The sequence below is a fragment of the Magnolia sinica genome, chromosome 19, assembly GCF_029962835.1.
Source record: "Magnolia sinica isolate HGM2019 chromosome 19, MsV1, whole genome shotgun sequence".
NCBI classification, from domain to species: domain Eukaryota; kingdom Viridiplantae; phylum Streptophyta; class Magnoliopsida; order Magnoliales; family Magnoliaceae; genus Magnolia; species Magnolia sinica.
Window position 1 is genome coordinate 48,450,863 of NC_080591.1, and position 17,242 is coordinate 48,468,104.

Here is a 17,242-nt window from a genome sequence, read left to right on the forward strand (position 1 = left end):
CATTAGGTGAGCAACGAAATATGAGAGAGAGAGAGATGGAAAGAGAAGCACCCACAATGATCTTCTCCTTCTTCTTCTACCCATGGGTTCCTCAAGCCTTTTAGGACCCCTTCCAATGGTGGAGATGGGCTTCTAACGGTTAGATTAGGTGTGATCTAAAGGTAAGAGGGCTAGAAATGGAGCTTGCTTGGGACGTCCATGGCTAGCAATGGAATGAAGAGGAAGAGAGAGAGAGAGAGAGAGAGAGAGAGAGAGAGAGAGAGAAATTTAAGGGAAAGGGATGGGTGTGATGGGTGTACTTGACTTGAGGGAATGGGTTGTTTGACTTTGGGGGTTGCTTGGGAATGGGGCAACGTACTTGGCATGTGGAGTGAATGATGGGATTGATTGATGGGACATTACTCTTAAGTTGCAAGGCGCGGCATTTTTTTCTCGAACTGAACATGGGCCCACATCCTTCTGCCAAGGTACCGGATCGGTATGTAAGACGCGGCGTTGGAACAACAGCGACGGTGCGGTAGTACAGGTACAAGTCTCGGGTCAAGCCGACTTTGAATAACGGGATATGACTCAGGGTTGCGTGTAAACCCCGGTAACAGAACGCGGGTCGCTAGAATCCGACCGGGATGACCACGAAAGCCTACGAAATGGTACAAGCTAGGACACGGGTCTTACAGCTCTCCCCTCCTAATAAAAATTTCGTCCTCAAAATTTAAATCACAATACAACCAATATAAAGCTCACCAAGGGAGGAAAATCCTATCAGAACACTCCATAACAACATAATTAAACACCTAAGAGATGGGTACATCGCCTACGAATCTCAACCTCCTGCTCCCAAAACGCCTCATCAACACTATGATGATCTAACTGGACCTCGAATCCTAAATCAGAAACGATCGAAACTGGAATACCATACTGCCTCGCAATCTCAACGGTAGGGAGCTATATTAGAAAATCTCTAAGTTATTCGAACTCGGGGATCTAATCATTCTGAGTTCTCAGCAATCATAGAGTATAGGGTAACTATCAGCAGATATGTGATGTTATCCTCAGGTATTCCTAAGTTATGCTCTGATACCAACTTCTGTCACGCCAGAAACCAGGCTCACAAAATTTTTGATCACCGAATTCGGTACCGACAGCCTCCATAGTACCCCATTCTTAGCTCCCAGCGCGCATGCGCTGGATTCCGATCCTAGGATCCTACAAGGAGAATTTTTCAACGTGCATTTGTCTCATAAGAAGCAAAACCACAAGTATACCCAAATCACAAGAACAACATCATCATCACATATCCACTAACATAAACTTTTGAATACAATGCTGAAAGGGGAAATACATATGTCACAATCAAAGCTCCAGAAGTCCACTACACGCTCCAAGCTCAACACTGCAGCAACCTAACGCCACCTTCACGCATCTATCGTGCATAAGCTTATAGAAAGCTTAGTGGGTGGAGAAAGTGTGTGCACAAGGTAAGTGCCTAGCAACCAATATCAGAGTAATCAGAGTGAGCGGAAATACTAACAAGCCCATAAATCATACAATATCCGAAATACTAGCAAGTTCATAAATCATGCGATATCAGAGTAATGCGAAGACATACTAATAGGCCCAAAAATACTATTAGCCTTATCCAGGTTATGTGATGTAAAAATATAATAAACCAATATCATATATTGATGAATGAATGTAGATCAGCTATGCAATGCGGAGGGAGTAAGCTAAATACTATGTGTTTAGGGTGCAATGCAATATGTGATGCGAACGAAATGACCAAGCTGAACTGTGAAGTCGAGATGGTAGTACGTAGTATCGCAAGCTACGGGGTCTATCACAAAGGGCTTCTATCCAAACCAGTCCCATACCTAAATTTAGATAGTCAGACCCAATGTGGTAGACTCCTGATCTTAGGTTAGTCGCGTGCCCAACCAAAATCCTAGCCATTAGAAGGTACACAACAATTAGTTGCGCACCACTAGCCCTAGTGGATAGTGAATGAAATGAATGTATGAGTATGCAGCTCCTACTCAATAAGTCCACATATTAGTACGGTTCCTCTTTGGGAAATCACCGGGGTCTATTACACTCTAAACCAGATTGCCGCCCCATCGCGCGCAACAAGGTGAGTGGAAGAGACCTCAGTATTCGCTTGCCAATATCAGGCCCAGCTCGTCGATAGCGGACCCATTCCTTGAGCTAGGCAGACTTAGCCTCGCATTACCCCCTCCTCTCGGGCAGGTAAGGCCGTACCCCCTTCCAACCGACCACGACATAGTGAGAGATGTGGCCTAACGGTATACGACCCTCATGCGCTCATGCATCCACTCGGTCTAGACGTTGGAGCAACCTTTGGAACGAAGAGGGTTTAGGGACTTTCACCCAGGGATATCTATAGCACCCCATGTAGAATAGATTTTTGGTGTCCCATTTAGTCATCCACGAAATACCTGTGGAGGCTACAACCCTGATGTCACTAGGGCGTACAATAGTCACAACATACAATGCAAGATGCATGAGTCATATAATCCAGTCATGCATCAATCCTGCGTACACCATGGACAATCTCCGCCTATCAAGGAGTCTCATAACAACATACCTAATGGCATATGCAATGGTCAACCACATCTCATAACAAACATGCAGATGATGCATATGGGCATGTATTGTGATGTTATGCTGTCACATACTCATAATCGGTATCAGTAACCGGCATTGACAATCGGCCACGGCAATCAGAATCGGCAATCAGCCAGGTCAATTGGAATCGGTAATCGGTCACGACAATCGGAATCAATCGATAATCAGAATCGGCAAATTGGTCATGTCAATCAGAATCAACAATCGGTTAGAATCAATCGATAATCAGAATTGATAAATCGGTCACATCGATCAAAATCGACAATCGGTCACGACAATCAGAATCAATCAATAATCAGAATTAACAAATCGGTCACGTCGATCGGAATCGACAATCGGTCACGATAATTGGAATCAATCGATAATCAAAATCGACAAATCGGTCACGTCGATCGGAATCGGCAATCGGTCACGACAATCAGAATCAATTGATAATCAGAATCGATAAATCGGTCACATTGATCGAAATCGGCAATTAGTCACGATAATCGGAATAATCGATAATTAGAATGGGCAAATTGGTCATGACAATCGAAATCAATCGATAATCAGAATTGACAAATCGGTCACGTCGATCAGAATCGGCAATCAGTCACAACAATCAGAATCAATTAATAATCAGAATCGTTAAATCGGTCGCGTCGATCGGAATCGGCAATCAGTCACGACAATCGGAATCAATCGATAATCAAAATCGGTAAATCGGTCACGTCGATCCGAATCGGCAATCGGTCACGACAATCAGAATCAGTAAATCGGTCACGACAATTGAAATCAATCGATAATGAGAATCGACAAATCGGTCACGTCGATCGGAATCGACAATCAGTCACGACAATCGGAATCAATCGATAATCAGAATCGACAAATCAGTCACGGAATGGTCCTAACAAGGCCTAAGGGTTGGTTACAATGTGGACATCCAACCATCATTGCTTATCAATGTGGACATTCAACCAACATTGCTCCCAAGGAGTGGCCCACATAGAGCCAAACGTATCGTGGGCCCATGGCCTCATATAAGGGCCTTATACAATTACCATGGGCCGTATCAGTGGGCCGCACCACCGGGCCTCATGTACATCAAGTGAGCCGTATCAATGGGCCGCACCAACGAGCCTCATAAACATCAAGTGGGCCACATCACATGGGCCGCATAAATGAAACACGTACATCATGGTGGGCCCTGCGATAACACGGTTGGTGGGCCCATCGATCATGGCCGGGCGGTGTGGATGGATCACATCCATCAAAGTGGGATCGGCAGATGGATGGTGTGGACATAAAATACATACATCATGGCAACCCCCACGTGGGACCCATGGATGGACAGCATGAGTGAAATTCCTACATCAGATGCGAGGTCCACACGTCCCACGTGGACAGACAGCCTGGATAAAACACATCCAGCAGGGTGGGCTACATCTACCGCTATCCAAGTACAGACAGTGTGGATATGAAACACTGACATCAAGGTAGGTCTATACATATATAGCAAGTGGGCCTGCACCCCTAAATGGGCCCACCAAATGAACAACTTGGATATACAATACATATACCGAGTGGGCCACACATCCAACGGACTAGACGGTGTGGCCAAATCACTTACATCAGGGTGGCCCATGTAGCACCGTTAAGATGGACGATGTGTATGTGCAGCACATAAATCAAGGAGGGCCCCACCCAGCAAAATGTCCAGATGGACGGTTGGATGGAACAGATACCTTATGGTGGTCCGGTGTAAGTATACAGTGCATACATCGAGTGTGGGCCCCACGTCCACGCAATGGATAGTGTGGGTGACGCGTATACATCACGTGGGCCCCAAGGCTGTATTCAGAGAAAGAGGTGGGTCCCACCGTCCCAGACAGTGGACGGTGGTGATTATAGCATGCATCATGGTGGGCTATCCACGTGGGGCCCACCCACTACACAGATATAGAATTATATATATAGTAACGTCCAGATGCATCAAGGTTCCCACGTATAACATGGATAAAACACTATATCATGTGTGTGGGTTATTATGTGGGCCACACACCGATGAACGGCATAAACATCACAGTGGATTGCGCCGTCCAGAGAGCTAGATGTTGTGGATATAAGATACACGTCATTTGATGCCCACTTGGGTGAACGGTTGGATATACAACATACATCACAGTCAGGGCCCACCTAACCTACTGACGTCAAACAGCAGCATATGGCTGGTGTTGGGCCCACGTCCAGACAGATGTATGGTTAGGATATATCATATACATCACGATCAAGGCCTCACCAGTAAATGGACGGTGTGCTCAGAACACACACATCACATTGGTTCTCAGAACCTGCAGACGTACACAGCAGTCCCCACCTACAAGATTTCCACCGTCTAGATGGACTGTGGGATGCAACACATACAAACATGGTGGCCCACCCGAGGAAATGGACGGACGGTTTAGATATAAAACATATAAATCAGAGGTGGGGCCTAGTGGGAAAATAACTCACAGTAAGATGGGGCCCACTGCAAAACGTCCAGCCCACCAGTGGCTGGGCCTATTGGCCGTCCCTCAACTGGACAACCTTGTTGAAACACATGCGTAAGGTGGGCCTCGTAGCCCGTAGCTGGGCTTCAGGCAAAATTCATAGTGGGCAAAAAAATAAAATAAAAATAAAAATGCTAAATGGCAGACATCAATCCCGACTGTTTCTCACGGTGTGGATCAACTGAGATTTGGATCTATCCCATTCTCAGGCCCATGGCCTAAAATGGTATGGGGAAATTGGATGGACAGTCAGGATGACATACATATCATGGTGGGTCCCATCTGGGGACAGTTCATCAGAACCTGTCCACGTGGGCCGGTATGGGTGGAATGGGTAAGACCTATGCATCACGGCAGACCTGCTGCTGGGCAGATTTCTGCCCAACGGGTGTTGTGCGGACCTCACGATCAAGGTAGATCGAAAGATGGATGGTGTAGATGTGGGACACGCACATCATAGTGGGTCCCATCCACTAGGTGAGCCACATGAATGGGATGCACATACAGCATGGTGGGCCCAGGCGTTTCGAAAGCACGGCCATTGATTCTGCTATTGCTACGGTGCGAGCCACCAGGGTTCTAGATCTGGACGGTTCCCCCATGGATGGTGTGGACACAACATGTATATAGAAGGTGGGGTCCACGTGAGTGTGGCCGGCCTACGTTTGAATCAAAACTGATATTTGTGTTTTCTTACGTCTAGGCCTGCAGGCAGGCTGGATGATTGCCAGCGGCTAACCTGATTAGATTGGTGGGTTCACATCACAAAATGATCTCCACAGATGGGCAGTTGGGATTAAATACATATATCATGGGAGGGTCCACGCAGATGGGCCACACGGCCCCCATGATCAAGCTAATATATATGTTTTTCCCTTCATCAGAGCCTGAGATCACTGGATGTTCAACAACCTAGACAGAAAGGGCATCCTTGCTGCTGGACGGTTCAGATCACTTTCACATCCATCAGGTGAGCAACAAAATATGAGAGAGAGAGAGATGGAGAGAGAAGCACCCATAATGATCTTCTCCTTCTTCTTCTACCCATGGGTTCCTCAAGCCTTTTTGGACCCCTTCCAATGGTGGAGATGGGCTTCTAACGGTTAGATTAGGTGTGATCTAAAGGTAAGAGGGCTAGAAATGGAGCTTGCATGGGACGTCCTTGGCTAGCAATGGAATGAAGAGGAAGAGAGAGAGAGAAAGAGAGAAATTGTAAGGGAAAGGGATGGGTGTACTTGACTTGAGGAAATGGGTTGTTTGACTTTGGGGGTTGCTTGGGAATGGGGCAACGTACTTGGCATGTGGAGTGAATGATGGGACATTATTCTTGAGTTGTAAGGCGTGGCATGTTTTTCTCGGCCCGCATCCCCCTGTCAGGGTATCGGATCGGTATGCAAGACGCGGCGTTGGAACCGCAGTGACGGTGCGATCGTACAGGTACAAGTCTCGGGTCAAGCTGACTTTGAATAACGGGATATGACTTAGGGTTGCACGCAAATCCCGGTAACAGAACGCGGGTCGCTGGAATCCGACCGGGATGATCGTGAAAGCCTACGGAATGGTACGGGCTAGGACATAGGTCTTACAACTAAGCACACCCAAGCTTTCATAATCTATAGTGCTTCCTTCTCATCATCACATACCTAGATTATCCATGGAGTGCTTAGGGCATAAATATCTTTTTGGATGGCCTAAGTATATGTGTGTGTGTGTGTATGTGTGTGTGTGTGTGTGTGAGAGTGATAAACTACTGACCTGGATAAATTGTTATTTTATGATTGAAGCATTTTGGGGCTATTCATCCACTGAAAGAGGTAAATGCCCTATTTTGATGTGCTCATGATTGGGCCTGAATTCTAGTGTGATTATTTTGAATTGGATGATGAAATACTGCCAAGCTTGGGCAGTTTTTATTCTGGATATTTTTTTATTGGCTGGTTGTTGATTCATATATATATATAATTGCTGCCATATCTCTCTGTCATCAATTCTGTGCATAAGTCTGTGGAATACTAGTATACATTGTGGTTGCTTAATTCTGCTTATTTTTGGATATTCCTTATCACTTAAGCATTGATTTTGTGATTTATGTCTATACTGCTCGTGTCTGATCCCTCACTACATGAACTTTCTGATGTTCACTCACTGCACTCTTTTGACCTGGTTTGCATAAGTGTTTTCTATAAGCGATGTCATTTTCTATCTTACATCTATCTCTTCTGATTATGCATTTTATTTTGAACTTCTACATGAGTTTTAGTTCTCCCATATGCTTCAACTTCAGTCAACATTTGTTGCTATATTGCCCTTTGCCAATGACTAATAAAAAGGGGGAGAACAAACCCACCATAGAGGAAAATTGTTTGCATTTGTTTGTTAGTGGTGGTACAGGTGTTAAGGGCAGCTGCAAGAAAACAGGGGGAGCAGCTACTATTGAATGATACAGTTGTGTGTGTGTGTGTGTATGAACTCACTAGCTTTGTAAAATTATGTAAAGTACATGTACACACAATTTAGGGTGTTGGTCTAGATGTTGTTCCAGGTCTTCAAGGTGTTTTGTCACGTAATTGACAAAGGGGGAGATTGAAAATGCATTAGTTTGTGAATTAGTGTGTGTTGAGTTAGCAAGACGAAGGAGCCCTATAGGAAGACTGCTCAAGTGTCTGCCTCAACCGGATGTGTGCCCGAACTCGTCAAAGGTAAACCTTAGCCTTACATCCCATGTCCCAAAACACCAAGTAATTAAAACCCTTAAAAATGGATGAAACATCTTAGGGTTTATGGTAAGAAAACTAATTTGCAAAATCAGGAAAATCTTTAAGTTTTCTACCTTTGTCGATTTATTGACATGTGGTTTGATGAAATCGAACCATATTATCAATGTCCTCGAAACTCACTCAATATTATTGAAATGAGGACTTCAAATGTCCAGCAACTACAAAGAGCTTTGGACTAAATTACCGATGAATCGATGGACTGTTCGATATCATTGATTTTTGAATCTCGAGTTTATCGAGTCGACTCGATAAAATCAACATCTGGTCAGTTGTGTCCAATATACTGTTAAGGCAAATCATGTGATTCTTAATATATCGAAGAGAGCTTCGATATCCTCGAAATTCAAATCTCGATGATATCGATGGACCTTCGATGATATTGGATTAGGACACTAAACTATCCAGCAAGTTTTTAGGTAAAATATTTTTCGTATCGAGGATCACTCGATAAAATCGATATTCAAATATCGATCATATCGATACGTGGTCGATTTCCTCGAAATAGGACATAAACTGTCCAGCAAGCTTATAAGGAAATTCCTTGAAATTCTCGATGAATCGACACTGTCATCGATACCATTGATATTCAAATTTTGATGATATCAAATGATCCTCGATCATATCATATACCTAATTAGTTTCAAAGGCACCAGCTCTCTCATTTTCACATGTCGAGGAATTAAACCTCGTTTCGATGAAATTGGAGTTCGAAATCTGATGACATCGAAGCATGTTCCATCTCCTCGACTAGTTGGCAAAAAGGTTCAAAAGCGTTTGACAGTTTGAGTTCGTATCATCGAGAGATCAGTCGATGCTATCGAGAGTATACGCTCGATGATATCGAACCCGGCTCGATGATATCGAACTCTATAAAAAATATGACTGTTTTATATCCATTGGAACTTTTTTCCTATTTAATGAGAGCTTGCCTTTGATTGTTTTATAGAGAAAATAGAGAGTGCTTTTGAGTGTTTAAACCCAGATCTTATACCCTAAGCCTTTTTGTCTCATGAAAGTTCATCCTGCAATCCACCCTCATCATTGATATTCAATAGAGTGGATTGGGGAATGAACTTCCTCATTCAAGGATCCTGCAACTACCATTTAAATGGAAAATCATTAAGCTAGGATGCCTTAAATGCATAGATGATTGGAATCACTTTGTCTCCTTTATAGGTAAACATTTAATAGAGTAGGATTCCAATTTAACCTTGACCCAACCTGTAGCCTCACATTGGTACATCATCTGAGTTGTGGTTCAAGGGAGCTGAAGATTCTTCATTGTCAAAGGAGGAGATCTTCATCAACATGTTACAATGGGGATCATCTACTTATCTGTAAGTCATTAGAGTCCAGAGAACCCTTATGATCATTCCTTTTGTAGGATTAGGTCAAAGGTGCTTCTCACCTCTTTTAAGTCCTCATAGGAGGCCTCCGATGGGAGTGTACGTGGGGGTGCTTTGTGTTGACCCTTGCTCTGTAGAGAGCATAAACTGTTTGGTCCTTGTGTAGGTCCTTGACCTGTGTGGTCTAAAACCTGGGTGCTGTGTGTTGACCCTTGCTCATGGGAGCATAAACTGGTAGGTTCCTTATGTGGATCCTTGGCTTGTGTGGCCTAAAAGTTGGGTGCTGTGTGTTGACCCTTGCCCATGGGAGCATAAACTTGTGTCGTGTAGACATGTTAGATTCAGCCTGGTGTAGGTTGTACTGGTTTGAGGTGAACCTGATTTGAAACCTTCGTTAGTGAGATCCGATACACTTAAGGGTTAAGTGCGTCCGCCAGAAGTGGAGTAGACACATAATCGAACCACTATAAAAATGACTGTATTTGTGATTGCAATTTACTTCTACTGCCTTTGATTGTTTTCATATTACATATATGCATGTTTTTCTGGAACTAAGTAGAATCACACCTCACACAGTCACATCCATCATGAGCTATGTTATGCATATTGTTTATCTTTTGAATATTTTTTTGATTGGATCCTCTATTTTGGCTTGGAAGCCATTAGAGTTATTTCGAAGAAATTCTGGTCCTTGCATATCTATTCAGGATAGGGTTGATAGGTTTTAAATTATTATAAAATATTAAAAAGTCTTATTCACCCCCCTCTAGGACATCTTGGCATATTCCTACTTAGACTTAAGCAGTCATTACCACAATTTCATCGTTTACCTATGCTTTCCCAATATCCTTGAGTCAATTTGATAGATTGAGTTTATAAATCCCTTTACCAACATCTTTAGTTAATCCTCACTCAAAAGTTTTTCTTTGCTCACTTCTTCTTGATATAGCTCCCTTATGAAGTACCTGACCCATTATAAAATATAATAAAAAATGGGTCATGATCACCATTTGGTTTACTTGGAGCAATCATTATAAGTGCTTGAGTTAATATTTACATTAGTCGCAAGGCAATTGTATTTATTTTGTGTTACCCACTTGGTAATCACTTTCTTTAAGCAGGAAGTTTTGAGTTCTTTCTTAGAGTGACTTCCAGTTGATTTAGATTTATATTTATAGTTTGACTCGAAAGTAAGGTGAGGTTGTCTAAGCGTAGGACATTTACTTTTGTAGTGTCCCATTCTTTTGCATAGATGGCATGATGAGTTTACCAGATTTTCATATTTAAGATAGTTGAATTGATCATCACAGAGGAAGTAGAGGAAGAATCAAATTTATCTGTTTCATATCCTAGGCCTTTCATGTTTTTGGAGTTCCTATTCATGCCTAGAAGTCTTTCTAACTTTTCATTACTTTGAGTGAATTTATGAATTAGTTCTGCTATATGATTAGAATTTTCTACTTCTAGTTTCATACTTTTGTTTTCATTTTTCAGTTTTTCAACTTCTGATTCTAGAAGCTTAATTTTCTTGATTAGTTTTTCAAAAGTGATACTTTTGACAGTAGTTCCTCTTTCATATTTGATTCTCTCAAGATTAAGCTCATGTTCTTTTTCAAGATCCTTGGGAATGACTATAGTGGTGGAGGCCATGAGTATTTTCAATGACTTTTACTCTCCATCACTTTCTGACTCACTTGTTTCTGAGTTGGAGTCATCAGTGTCATCCCAGGTGGCTGTAATAGCTTTTCCCTTTGATTTTTGTGTGGGACATTCCGTGGATATGTGATCATATTTCCTATAGTTATAATATTGAAGTTCTTTAGACTTGTTGAAGGATTTGCCTATTGGGTGCTTGCGATCCAAATGTATCCCGTTGTTATTGTATAGTTTTCCACGGTTCTTGTTAAAGAATCTTTTGAATCTTTTAGCTAGGATGACAATCTCTTCATCCCCATCTTTGTTCTCACTTCCTTCTTCCTCTATTGTAGTTATGGTTTTAGAGGCTTTGAGAACATTGTTTATGGATTTTGTGGGTGGTTTGAGATGTAGTTCAAAAGTTTGTAGATAGCCCACTAGTTCTTCTACTTTCATTTCATCGATATTCCTACACTCTTCAATGATGGTGACTTTGGAGTTAAAACGTTTCCGTAGAGATTGATCAGAATTTTCCTACATATTTTAGGTACCAAAATTTTCTCTTCAAGTCCCCCTATGGAGTTACATATGATATTTAATTTTATGTAAAACTCCATAAAGGTCTCATCCTCTTCCATTTCAAGTGTTCAAATTGAGTTGTCAAGAACTGTAGCCTTGACCTTTTTACTGTGCTTGTTCCTTCATGGGTTGTTTCCAATAAATTCCATGCTTCTTTTGATGTTCCACACATACTAATATGATTGAACACTTCTTCTAAAACTGCATAGTAAATAGCATCATGGCTTTAGCTTCACTTGTTTTATTTTCTTTGTCAAAAGCAGTCCATTTTTTGTTTGGCTTGGGTTTGATGACGGTTGTGTCATTTTCAAGTACTACTTGTTCAGTTGGTGGCACATATCCATTCTCAATAATTTTCTAAATATCATGGTCCAAGGATTGCAGAAAATAGTTCATTCTTGCTTTCCAATATGCATAATTTGAACCATTGAAGATAGGAGGTCGAGAGACCGATGTTCCCTCTAATTTGGCCATAATTCCTACTTCAGTTAGGATCTCCCTCTAAGTTGTTAAACCCTTCAAGAGGAACCCTCTTTGATACCAATTGAAATTGTGGTAGAACCGCTATTGTAGAAGTATGAAATTAGTCCAAGTGTCCTAGAGGGGGCTGAATAGGACTTTTCAAAAATTATTTTCCTATAACAACAAACAATGCATAACTTTAATCAAGATGAGTAAGGCAAAGTAACTCTATCGCTTCCAAGCCAATAGAGGGTCCAAACACATAGGCTATATAAGATTTACATGTAAAGAAACTAACTTATGAAGATAGTGTATATGATAGTGTGTGGGATGTGATTCCTATCAATGTTTAGACATTTACTGAATCATACATCATAATAATCATTTAATAGACATAAGTATAAGTAGATCAATGCATAACGAGAAATCTCAAACACAACCATATATAGTGGTTCGGTTACTTGCCTACTCCACTCCCGGCTAACGCACTCTCTCCTAGAGTGTACCAGATTTCACTATCTAATGGTTTTATATCAAGTTAACCATGAACCTTCATAACCTACACAAGGTTAATTAAGGAGCCTACACAAGGAAACCTTAGATGCCTATAGAAGGCAATAACTCATACACAAGGACACAACTAGGAGCCTACACAAGGCAACACGTCCTACATAAGGACAACGTATTCTCCTGTTGGAGGCCAACAAAAGGTCTTAGCCAGTATGTTAACTCAAACTCTAAATCCTAATCCCAAACAAGGAAAGGGCTTTAGACTCAATGAACTCTATACACTTACAAGTAAGTGAGTGAGTCCCTTTCTCGCATAATCTGAAGATGATCTTCTTGTTGATGCAGTGTCTTTAGTTCCTTTTGAACTGCAACCACTTCTGATACTCAGATCAATGCTCCGAGGTTGTGAGGTTTAGGGTTTGGTTTGTTCTTCTCTAATAAATGATATGGTTTAAATATATATAGAAGATTCCCATGAGCTAAGCATTTAAGAGTTTTAACATAATGATTTGCCTATGAAGGGTGCTACTGAAAACTCAATGAATGCTAGAGTTCATGATTCAATCCAAGCAATGAAGTTATGAGTAAATGCTTGTGCAAAGGATTGAATGATGAACTCTAATGGGAAAGAAGGAATGAAGATGTGGGTATTAACTCTTGCAACAACTCTCTCAAACTCTCTTAAATTCTAGCTCATTTTACAAGAGGCAAGCCATGTGTATTTATAAAGTTGAAATCCCAACTGTTAAAAAATAGGCAGAAATCCGACATTATCGATGCCATCGAAGGGTATTCGATGCCATCAAAATTTAAATTTCAATGTCATCGAACCTTCTCCGATTGCATTGACCTCCTAAATATGATATTTAGTTGGGTGTAGGTCTGATTCTGACCGATCTCATCGAGCACCCTTCGATGTCATCGACATGCACTTCGATGTCATCGAGGAATGTTTCGATGTCATTGGGATTCTTTCTGAAAAATACACAATGGTTGTTGGACAGTTTTGTCCCTTGTTCAAGGCAATCGATCAGTCCTTCGATGCAATCAAATTTTGAATTTCGATGCAATCGAATGGCCTTCGATGTGATCGAACATATTGATTTTTCCTTAAAAGCATGCTAGACAAACTAGTCCTCATTTCGATGCCATTGATCAGTCTTTGATGCCATCGATAACTTACTCTTGATGTTATCGATGGAGCTTCGATTAAATCGAGGGCACTTAGAGTATTTTTTTATTCTGGAGGAAATAAGCCCAAGGTCAATTCAATCGAAGTGGGTTCGATGCCATTGAAACTTAAGTTTTAGTATCATCATACTTTATTCGATGCAATCGATAATTCCCAGCATTTGTTTAGTTTGTTGTTGGATTATATGGGCTTGGTTTTGATGCAATCGAACCAAGTTCGATTCCATCGAAGATATCGTCAATTGCATCTCAATGCAATCGTTAGGGCCTTTGTTTTACCTGTTCATTTAATACTTCCTCCAATACTCAAAGTGCTAGCAACTCAAACTTACTAGGAGATTTTTAGAAGTAGTTAAGGGTAAGTTAGGTTCTTTTGGGGGCATATACCCGTCGGGGTTTGTTTTGGGTAGATGAAGCTTAGTTTACCTTTTAAGCACAATCATATGCCTTCATCTTTGATGAGTCTTGAGCTTGATGTCTTTAACTTGGGGCTCACTTGACTGAATAACTCAATGCTCACGTATATTGACAAACAATGACACTTTCAATACCTACCTCTTCACATTCTCCTTCCTTTTATCATTTTCTTTCTAAACTTGCTCTTTACTTGTAGTGACTCGGGAGTTGTCGGTCGTAGAATGGTAAGATGTTCCATAACCAACACTTCAACAAAGTGAACAAATTGTTGAGGCCATTGAAGCAATAGAGTAGCAGGCCAATGAATCTGAAGGAACCTTGAGCAACAAACCTCTTCATCTTTCTCCTATCCAAAAGATAACGACTAACGAGACTACTGGTGCATATGTTAGATCAACCTCAAACGCCCACAATTGTTATTGACCAAGGGTATGGAGAACACGAAGTTAAAGTGAACACTCATCCTTTATTAGCTACTTCACAGAGCTCTCAAAGGGTGTCATCCTCACAATATACGCTAACATTCACTCTGAAACTATCTCTAGTCTTAAGATCCTCCCACGATGTGAAACCATTTCAGTCATGCACAACACGTAATGTCATCGTCTCTGACTGAGTACCTATAGCATTTCAAATGATCCATGTTTCTATCTTTTATTCAGAACTGGTACCTGATCTAGCATCAATATCAGTTGATGATGCTTTAGTATCTTCCACGATGACTAAAGATGTGCTTTCAATTGAAGGCATTCTCTTCCCCGTCCAACATGCTCTTAACAACGATATATCCATGATCGATTCTCTCATGCCCTCTACCAAGCTACAGCATATTAAAGAGAAAATCCAGGAGCTCGTATGATCGAGGGTACAAGAGGCTACTTGATCTAACCAATTGAGAATCTTACCAAACCGATCGATCGATACTAAATCTTCTCTCATTCAGATAAGAGCCTTGTAGTTAAACTGCCAACACTCAGGGAATTTTTTGATATGATAAAAGAGTATCGCGAGCCCCATACCATGATCGAACATCTTGAATCTGAGTGAGAAAACTTGACTTCTAAAGTGGCTATAGTTAGTGATGCTGTAAAGAAGCTCTCGACCGAACATGAAGAGTTAAAGAAATCTGATGCTGAGTTGGAGGATATGAGTATACATATTGTTGCTCTAGAAGCACAATTGGAGTGCTGAAGAGGAGGTTTGAGGAGAAGAAAATGGAGTTGATTAAATGAAGAAGGCGATCAGGGACCTGAGTGTATTTGCCAAAGCATAAATAAAGGCAATTGGCCAGGTTAGACAGGCAGCCTTAATGCATCAGGCCATTTTGACTAAGAAGAAGGATAGACAGAAGGAAGTGAGGGATGCGATCGCTAGATTTTCCTCTTTTGAATTCTAACTTTCCTCCTGTACATTTATCAATTAATAAAATCATCCTCCGTGTCACCTTTATTTTGTTCCCTTGGTTGTCTTTTACTTGGTATTTTCTTTACTTATGTAATCAATGACTAGCATGCAGAAAACAAGAAGTCTTGGGCTATCTTAGCCAAAATAGCTACCATGACAGCTACACATTCCAACTCCTTAGGAACACAAAGTGTCATTGCATGCCATAACTACCATAATGCATTGAACATGGGGAATGGAATAATCAGCTATATAAACAACATTATACATCATATTGCAACTCACTAAAAACTCGCATACTTTCCAAAACTCCTTTGATTTATAGATATGGCTCTCAACCAATCATCTTGTTCTTTCCTCAGCCAAGACAAGGCCTATCTGAAAGAGATCTTTAACCTCATCCTCATTGATTATGTCCAGTGTTCTCTCTTGTTTGACACTGCTCTCTTCATCAAAGATGCTTCTAAAGCTGACGATACTTACGCTTCTCTGGGAGAAGTTTTGGAGGTGCTAAGGAAGCTCCACTACCTTGGAGATCGATACTCACCATCCACCGTCCATCCCTGGATGGTGGGAACCCCCATGACGTAAGTGTGTATTCACACTGTCTGTCCGTTTCGCTGAACATAGGACCCCAACTTGATGTGTGTCATATCTCCACCGTCCACCCAATTTCCCCGCTCATCTTAGCCCTTGAGCCGAAAAATGAAGCCAATCCAAATCTCTGGCGGGCCACATCATAGAAAACAGTGATATTTATTGTTAAAATCTTTAGGGCCCACTGTAATATTTCTACACATCAAAACATGTTGAAGATTGGGCTCATTGGCCCCGTCACGAGCTGGAGAACCTAGCAGATGGACTGAATTGTCTTGATGTGGGCCATAACTATGAAAAACCTCTGAAAAACAAAGATTAAGAAAAATAATAAGCAGGAGGTTGACACTGTTGCTGTCAGCATCTAGAGGATGTTGAAGTAAGTAGTGTCTAGCATCCCTGTAAATGCTATTGTGTAAATCTAGCACCCGTAGTGTTGTTAAATTTTTTTGTGCCAAACCATTTAGTATTTGTATCTTACTTTGAGTTGAAGTGATCGGGTTCGTACATTTTAAAGTTCTTTGGATCTTCATCGAACTTGCCTACATCTTCAAGTTGAAGTGAAGAGTGTTGATGTTCATGGTTTCAAGCTCAAATTCAAGAACTCAAGTTCAAGTTTGAAGTTCAACTACTGTACGCTAAAGACTTAAGAATTCAAGCGTAACTCAAGCTCAAGTTCAAGAGATCGAAATCAAGCTTCACATATCACAAGTAATCAAGATTCTAAAGTAAATGTTTCAAGTGTTCCAACTCATAAACAGGTTTGGATGACCCTAGATTGACCATAAGTTTTGTCATATTCATTGCATATTTTATTTGGGTCATTTCATATGTTTATAGGTCATTTTCTCGATTAGTCTTAGACCTTGTTCGACTAGTCCAAGCACTGGCTCGACCAGTCTAAGAGTTTTCTCGACCAGTCCAATGTTTATTGCTATTTTTTAAAATCTTCTGTTGGGCTCTTGACTAGTCATGGAGACTACTCGACCAATCGACTGAACAGTGCTCGACCGATCGTGTAGGCTCGACTCAAAGTCCAGCATGCTTTTCTGGTCCCACTCGACTAGTCGAGTGCATTGCTCAACCAGTCAAGCAGGCGACTTGACCAGTCGAGCAAGCCACTCGACCAGTCGAGTAACAACCTTATCTT